This window comes from Rhinolophus sinicus, linkage group LG02, assembly GCF_036562045.2.
Source record: "Rhinolophus sinicus isolate RSC01 linkage group LG02, ASM3656204v1, whole genome shotgun sequence".
Lineage (NCBI taxonomy): Eukaryota > Metazoa > Chordata > Mammalia > Chiroptera > Rhinolophidae > Rhinolophus > Rhinolophus sinicus.
In genome coordinates this window covers 103,002,802-103,012,193 of record NC_133752.1, presented here as the reverse complement: position 1 = coordinate 103,012,193, position 9,392 = coordinate 103,002,802, and positions in this window count along the sequence as shown.

Genomic DNA, 9,392 nt, shown 5'->3' with positions numbered 1-9,392 from the left:
ACAGTGCTGTGTGCACATGCTCTCTGCAGCTTATTTCTAGTCAGGGTATGCTCTGCTCCCCTCAACATCACCCCCACACCCAAATAAAAGCATTTCCAGGAACCCCAAGCGGATGGCTTTGTTTGTAGACTTCCTCTTGGCAGGATCAGTATGGGCTGATTTATAAATTACAGGCAGGTATGCAAAACAGATCAAGGTTCACCGGCTATGAGCCCACTCAGTGCACCTCCCGGACAATCGCAAGTGGCTCTAGGTTCTCAGCTAATGGCTTCTGCAAACACTGTCAGTTCCAGCCACTCAGGCTGCGTTGGCCTCAAGGCAGCATGAGTTGTCCTCCTCTAGGTAACCGGGGAATAAACAAGGTCATTTGTTTTGTAAATCACCATACTCAAGCATGACTTCCCTGGGTTAATTTTTACTAATTCATATCTGAAATAGGTCCCTATGCCTCCTTATTAGGCCATTTTCATGGGGGAAGTAATTTGCCTCTGTCTTTTTTTTTACTATCTGATGCAGATCTCTTGCTATTTGAATGAAATCTTTACAGGAAAGAGGCAATGCCTGCAATGACATTCCTCTCTCATAATCTGAGGCTGGAATGCAGCTGAGTGAAATGACTGTTGTCCCCTAACAACTACTGAAAAGACAATATTCTTTAGCATTGTGGACCAATTACTTCATGTGTGTTAATTAGTTTGTGTGTGTGTGTGTGTGTGTGTGTGTGTGTGCGCGCGCATGCGCGCGCCCCAATACATTGTGTAAAAATTTTGGACCTCTGACTCATACGGACAATACAAAATATAAAAAGCGCACACGCACTCTATGAATGAAATGTTATATTCCCTCTTCTCCTCCACTCTCCTGGCCAGCTGCCTCAGTGCTTCATGAATGAACAAAATGGGAAAGAGAAGGAATGGAGATGAAGAAGGGGGACAAAGGAGAAAGGGCAGGAAACCCCATCATACAGGGGGCGTCTCCCCGGCTTGTGATTGGCATCTGCTTTTCTTCTTCCCTTCAGCTCCAGCCCACACTCTGGAATCTGAATGGAAATGCCAGGGATTTGACTGCCTTTCCTCTGTCTGACACCTGGAGGCAGAAAGCTACAGCCCAAGGCCATTTTAACTTAACAATAAGATGTTGTGATGGTTGACTTTCTGTGTCAACCTGACTGAGCTCAGGGATGCCCAGAAAGCTGGCAGAACATTATTTCTGGCTGAGTCTGGGAGGGTGTCTCCAGAAGAGATTAGAATCTGAGTCTACATACTGAGAAAAGAAGATGGTCCTCACCAATGCCCATAGGTATATCTCATCAACTGAGGGCCTGAATAAAATACAAGATGGAGGAAGGGCGGGTTTGTCCTCTTGCTTGAACTGTGACATCCATCTGCTCCTGCCTTGGGACAGTGACACTCCTGGTTCTCAGGCCTTTGGACTCAGACTGAGTACACCACCAGCTTTCCAGGGTGGCAGATGTGGGACTTCTCAGCCTCCATAAATATGTGAGCCAATGCCTCAAATAATCTCCTCATCTCTATGTCTATCTATCTATCTATCTCTCTCTCATCTATTTATCTATCGAATATATAGCTATAGATATAGAATATATATAAATAGTAAAATAGATAGAGATATCCTTTTGGGTCTGTTTCCCTGAAGAACCCTGAATAATACAATGAAAGTTAGAAGTTGACTTCAATTCATTAGACACAAGGAGCGCGATGGTAAGACACACGAAGTGATTTTTCCGTGGCTACCCACAGCTAGCAAGTTTCAGACCCAGGGCTAGACTAGTCTTCAGACTCCCCCAGTCCAGTGTTCTCCATCCAAAAACTCCCTGCTTCCCTCAATTATGCTCAGCTTCTCAAGTCCGGGGTCAAGACACCAGACTCAGACCTTCTTCTTACACACATCTCCTTAGTTCAACCTCACCTTGACCTGGGTTTAACCTTGGCATTAACCTGGGTTTGGTGACACCTGTCACACAAAGGGGGGAGCCCTGCCACCATATTTATAGATGCACCACGGCAGTGATTTTTCAACCAGGTGTGATTTGGTCTCATCAGGGGATTTTGGGGGGCAATGTCTGGAGACATTTTTTGATGTCACAACTTCAGGAGCGCTGCTGGCATCTAGTGGGTGGAGGTGCCGCTGGACATCCTACAGTGTGCAGGACAGCACCCGACAACAAAGACTTCTCCTGCCCCATGTGCCAATAATGCCAAGGTGGAAAAACCTGCCCTTGACCCTGCCAAGGCTGGTCTGACAACTCCAGAGGCAGATCTGTGCCTGGAATCTGGTTTTGGCATGAGCCTTTGCAGATCTGCAGACATGAGACCAGCAGACTGCACGGCAGGGTACCAGGAGAGTTAAGATGTCTGGGTTGCAGGCCAGGCTCTGCTCCGAACCAGTCCTGGCACGAGAAGAAGCCACTTTCTGTCTCAGGCCTCAGACGTCGCGGGAAGAGTCCTATGCCTCAGAGTGGCCATGGTTGCAGAGATTGGCTATCATTCAGCCCACAGAAGATACCTGGGAACACTGAGCGTGCTTAGCCAGGCATGCCTAAGGGCAAAGTGCCATGCATGTCAGGTTGTGTCTGCAGCCTTCTGGCTTTCACACCAGCCATGAAAAGTTGGGCCAGAGCACAGCCCCTGTGGGCCAGGAAAACCTTGGTCTGAACTTCCTCACCCCTCCCTCCTCAGCCCCCTCCCTGACAGACCGATTTGAACCCCAAGACCCTAGACATTCACACTCAGGTCCTACCTCCCACAGTGTCCCAGTGTCATTGCTTATTTTCGATGATTTGCTTTGCCCCCAAGCTCTTTTCCCAACACCCCTCCCCCCATACCTCTGTTTAAGTCATCAGTAACAATCTCTAAAGTTCATTCCAGACCAGACATTCTATGAGAGTAGGTCCACGGGTCCATCTATTCTCCTATGAGCTTTGCACTAAATCCTTGAAACCATTATGAAAATCTTCCTAGCTACTCTGCTGCTAAAAAAGACGGCTTTCCTGCCCCATCCTGTCCACCAGCTTTGGCCATGTCACTCCCAACACCCGAGCCACTCTACATGTACCTTATGCCTTTATTTCCCCAGACGCCCACCAACTGAAAAACTCTTCCGAGAGGACCATCGATGTCCTTTGAGAATTCCTGCTCAAAAGAAATTTTCTCTACTAGAAATTTCTTGAGGCCCATGAATGGGTGTGTCTTGTGCCTCACACTTAGGAGATGCTCGATAAATACTTGCTAACGCTATTTGATAATGAGCAGGCCAAACAAATATAACGACATCATGTTGCTTTGTGTTATAATTGGCTTATATCTCAGGAAAGTTAACCCAGCATCTTTTTCTTTTTTTTTTTTTTTTTTGGTTTCGATTTCGTTAGTACCACATAGAGAGCATGTGTTGTTCTAATCACAGTTAGTTTCTTACCTTCTCCCCCAGAAACTCACAGGAGAGAAGAAAAAAACAAAAAACAGAAAGATAAAGAAGCGATGAGATGGAATCCAATGGAAAACTTAGTGCTCCTGCTGTCCTCAGTTCTGAAACTTAGAGAACACTGCTCTGATTCAAAGTCTTTGGTTATTTTTATTTCACCATCATTTACCTATCCCTCAAGTTAAAAATTAACCAACCTGAAATCTGGCTTTTGTCATGTGAATTTTAAAATGTGGAGACATGGACTCATCCTTTGGGCACCTTAGCCTTTTAATCCAAAGGAGAATCAATTTGAGTAAATGGCTGTAAATGTGGCGGTTTTGAACCAGATTCTGCTCATGTGCAAAGCTGTACTTTTCCATCAAGTCTATTCTTTTAACTGCTACATCTCCCCCGAGCAGAAACCACAGCCACAAAATGTCACGACAGGGAGTAAAACACCGAAAACACGTGGGCACTTAGTAACTCAGAACTTTTTACACCTCGGTACTACTGGGCAGCCGGCTTGCTGGAGCAGAGGGAGCAGGGAAATTTTCATTAACTGTGTGGGGCCCCAGGATGTGTTTTCGTTTTGCAAGCTGCTTGGCAGGGCCTGCCTTCCTGTTTATCCACCTCGTGTGCCCTCCCAGCACACACAATTCAGAACACAGGTGGAAGTCTTTTACATTCAAAAGATCAGAACATTTGTCATTAGACTGAAAAATAAAAAGATAGCAGCTCTGGAAGATGTGTGCCCCTCTTTGCTTTCCTTTGAAAAGCTGCAATTAAACACCTCACAGAGAACTTATCCGTGCCATCCCGAGAAAAGAGGGTATCTGAACCCAATTATTTGGTAGTCAACTTTGCCCCTAAAATAAATGAAACTGCAAAGCTGTCTTTTACCCGATGCCCAGGCACTGACAGAAAGCTGCGTGACCAGAATTTCATATCCATTCCCTTGGGGCATGATTTAAACCTAGAAACCTGTCTTCAGGAGGAAAGTGGGGAACAGCTCTGGGGACAGCTGAAAAATGATGGTGAAGGGTTTTTGTCTCCCTCTCAACCCTGTAAAACTAAGTGAAACCGATCTCTGATTGATTATTAAACACTTTGCATTAAATGGCTGGGGGATATTCAGCTCATTAAATCCATGATTCTTAGAAAAGCTATTTCTGCCGGATTATATAGTGGGGGTGGGGTAGGGGCACAGATAATGAGAAGGAAGTGATGGTATCGAGTTGGCAAAACTCCTGAGAAAGTTAAAAAAAAGTTCTGTTAGCAACACCGCCGGCCTAACGAATGCTATTCTTTTTGAGATTAAAGAATCAGGTGAACAAATATAAGTCATCACCTTTACTATGGAAAGCAGGTATTCACCATGGGGAGTGGAAGAATAGTGTCTAATGGAATTCTTCTATTTAGAAGGACAAAATTGTCCTGCATATAGGACCAAATTTCTCCCTTCATCTCAAATTGTTTCTTTTAAGTATTAATACTAATAAAGGTTAACATGCTTCTCTTTATTTTGGTCATAAATTAGAATTATTTCTGGCATCACTTATTTGTGCCTTTTAAAAGATTGTGCACACTAGTGCCTTACACCATGGTATTTAATGCAAATGAGGATTCCTTGGTCTTAAACAGAACACTTGATGGGATTCAAAGGTTCCCATTTAGTAGAGGAGGCATCATTATGCTTTTATTTACTAGATGTGTTTTCTTTCCATTCTCATGGTTTTTATATTTTCCTCCACTTTACTTGGAATAACATCATCTCCTATCTATCTGGGGATAAAAGATGATTACCTTTTTGTTCAGAATCCACTAAACGAATACAGTTATTCTGTTTGTTGCTAAGCAACCGAGCTGGGTTATCCAGAAGAATCTCACTCCACTGTCAGATCCTTGTTCCCTTTTTGATAATTGACCATGGAGTTTGCTGATGATGAGGAAGAGCTTGCAATCAAGAGACTTGAGGAATAAAAAAAAATAATAATAACTCGCCCAATTTTGTCAAAACTTTTACATAAACAAATATCACTGAATACCATTCAACATAGATGAAACTTAAATGCATTAAGACGAAGCCAGACACAAAAGAGTACATGCTATATGTATTTCATTTCATTTAGATGAAACTCAAGGAAAGACAAATCAGGTAGGGATGTCTGGGATGGGGGCACAGGGAGTTGTTAGGGAGGAGATGGAAACATCCCAGTATCTGTATATTGATCGTGTTAGAAGTTGCCCAGGATGCAAATTGAAATGAAATGTAAATGGATGTATTTTATTGTATATAAATTATACCTCAATAAAGAAACGAAGGGTATTAGTGCTCATTGTATGTAGTTTCTTAAATTTGTATTTAGTTGTGTTATTTTTAGGACTAAGACTATCTGCTCCTATTGGGAGCAATTCTTTTTTACAGGGAAAGGAGATTCGTGTCACATTAATAAAATGCAACTTAATTTTTAAAGAAAGAGTTTTTATTATTTTTTTAAAGAATACTTGAGAAGTATTGTAATTCATATATCTCCCTTGGCTGCTCTTTTTTCCTTTCCTTTTTTATTTTTGTTAAAGTTATACATACGAATAATTTAAAGAATCTCCTATCCCACAAAAACGACTTTCAACTCTTTTAAGTTGTTTCTTTTTAGAATTAATATTGCATTTCTAGTAAAATGTTTATATTGCTGCTTCTTGATTTTTTTCAGATTATGCTTTATTGGTTTTTCACCCTGGAAATTTAGTATTCTCTCTCTCTCTCTCTCTCTCTCTCTCTCTCTCTCTCTCTCTCTCTCTCCTGCACTTCCAGTTCCTCGTCTTCCCACTGTGGTTATATCAAAATTTTGTTTAATTTTGGTGTTTACCTTATTAGACTATGTAAATGCCATTCACTGAGAGACGAGTAGTAAGCTATGATCACTTTTCTTTTCCTGCATAATTTTTGTTTTCCTGGAGTTAATAAGTGCGGGGGCTTTGTTCGCTGTTTGTTTAATTTGCTCCAGTGAGGGCCCACGCTCGCCACGCCCACGGCACAGCTGTCACCTTGATCCTCGTTCCTGATCGCCCTGTGCACTCCCTCCACCTCTCCTTGGATTGTCCCCACGTCCTGTGAAACTCCATTACAAAGGATGAGTGGCAGGTCTGCTTAACTAGAAACTTTTTTTTAATCTACCCTCATATGTAAATGATTGCTTATCTGGGTATAGATATCTAGATTGAAATTTGAAGCTGTTTCTCCACTTTAATCTTTTAAAAGTGTCTAGTGTTAATTTGAGAAGTCTCTGCCATTCTGACACATGTTGCTATAGGAAACCATTTCCTTTCTTTGAAAGATCCTCACAGAATCTTCTAGTGGCCCAGTGTTCCGAAACATCACAGTGACTTGCCAGGGTGTGGGTCCATTTTCACCTCCTGTGCTAAGGACTCAGTGGTCCCTGTCAATCTGGCAACTTATTTTCACCTGTTCTGGAAAACTCTGAGTTGTTTCTCTGGTGATTTCTTTCCTTCCTATTATTATATGTTTGGATATCATGGACTCATCTTCCAATTATCTCATCTTTTCATTCCTATTTCTATTGCTTTGTGTGCTTTCTCAATTTTATCTTCCAGCAATTCTATTGCATTTGTTGCTGTCCTATTGTGATTTCCAAGGGTTGCTTTTTCATAGGGTGTGGTATATGCCTTTATTTTTCTGTACATATTAATGTTGTTTCTGATAGTTTTTTTCTTTCTATGTTGTCTCCTCCGAGTTTGTGTTTTCTGTATGTTTTGGTCTCCGTCTTAGTCTGTTTGGGCTGCTGTAGCAAAAATACCACTGATTGGGGGCTTGCAAACAACAGACATTTATTTCTCACAGTTCTGGAGGCTGGACAGCCAAGATCAAGATGCCAGCAGATTTGCAGGTTCATAGATGGCTGTCTTCTCACCGTGCCCTCACATGGTGTTAAGGGATGCGGGAGCCCTCTGGGGTCTCTTTTATCAGGGCACTAATCCCATCATGGGGGCTCCACCCTCATGACCTCATCACCACCCCAAAAGCCCCACCTCCTAACACCATCACCCTGGAGGTTAGAATTCAACATATGGATTTGTGAGGAGACAGTGAACATTCAACTCATTGCAGTCTCTCTCTTTTATGATGAAGGCTTTACCCAGAGGGATAGTGAACCTCTGCGATCTGCCCATATGTAAGGCTGGAGCATGGAAGGCAGATGGGCGCTCTGTGTGGGGATGGGCTTGTTGAAGGTGGGCCTCACTTTCTGTCGGGTGGGGAAGAAGTGGAGATCTGGGACCCAACTGCTTCTTACCCAACTTTCATCTAATCCTCTTGTTTCCAGCACCACTTTCGATATTGTTCTAAGGGCATCATGCAGCTGATTCCTGAAACTTCCAGGGTTCTGCCTCTTGGCTTTCCTAATTGCAGGCGTAGAATTCATCTTTCTTGGATCTGTATCTCTACCTGATGAAGAGACACTTTCTGTATTCCAGCTCGCAAATTTTCTCCCGTCATTTTCTCTCCTGTTCTCCTTACCTATATCGATTTACATTTTATGATAACTGTTTGTTATTTGCTAACCCCTTTGGGTTGCTTTGTGGTGTTTTAGGAGTGAATGGAAATAAATTCTTGAGACCCACCTGCCATCTTTAATGAGAAAAAAAGTTTTTTAAGGGTTTGAAGTCTATATTTCGGATCAGTAATAGAAGAAAAGATGGAGTTAGAAAAAATATACACATATAGACAAAGTAGACATGGGAAAAGACACACAGAAAAAGAGAAAAGGTTGACAAAGCAAGGCATACACAGAGAGGGGACATGAAGACCAATTAAAAAAAACAGACACTTAAAAAACAACAGGTTTGTGGGATGTACCACTGTCAACGTCCTCATTCTCTAAGGGACAACAGCAAGAGCAAAAGTCTTCTTTATGAAATTGATCCAAGCCACTAAACAGAAGCCATGGCAGGACAGTTCCTTGTGACATAAAAAAAAGGCTGGACTTAAGCCTTTAATGCAACTGGATTTGTCCCTTAATTTGACACCTGTCCCTTCTCCCACATCCCTGCACTCCCTGACCAAAGAAAGACACTCTGCTGGTTACTGGAGAAGGTGAAATTCTAAGGGGTGCAGGGCAGACGGAACCTACGGTGAGCCGGGACCTCACCCGGCTTTGGATGAAAGAATCTCTGTGCCCAAGACACTTTAGTCTAATGTTCTTTATAAAAACATATCACCAAGAACAAAGTATCGAACAATGGAGGGATGATTTTTTTAAATGATATATTTTTGTACTTCCGACATATATTATCTCTAAACTTCACAACAAACCTGCCAGGCAGATATTTGCATCGCCACTTCACAAATGACGAAACTGAGGCTCAAAGAGGTGATGTGATTGGCCCAAAGCCACCTTGCGAGTAAAAGATTTAAATTAAATTCCAGAGCCCGTGTTTATTTCCCATATCATGCTGCAAGAAAGCCAACACATCCGTTTCAGACATCCTACTCTAGGATTATGTGTTTTTGTTTCCTGTGTTGACTTCAACTGAACAGATATGTCTTAATTGTTCTCACCAGGGAAGCAAGAAATTTCAAGTTCCTAAAGCTTCACCAGTCAGCAAGAAATACCTCAAAGAGGCAGAGGGGAGGATACTCAGTAAACCAATGAGCTACCGACACCGTCAGAATTTCCAGGGCTGTGAGTTGAAAAGGCAAACAACACAAATCCACTGGCAGACTGCCAATGATTTTGTCTGCCCTCACAGCACACGATTTTCACAACTGTGTGCCCTTGACTGATAGAAACGCTGCAAAATACCTTCTGAGAATCATTATTTTGAAACTTGAGAGGACCACAGAAGAATTCAGATAGCTCATTCCCAAGCAAAGTTTCGAGATGCCACAGAACCCATGACAAGCTCTCACATGTGGGGATTTTCCATTTAAAAAGTACAGTATGTAGCAGTTT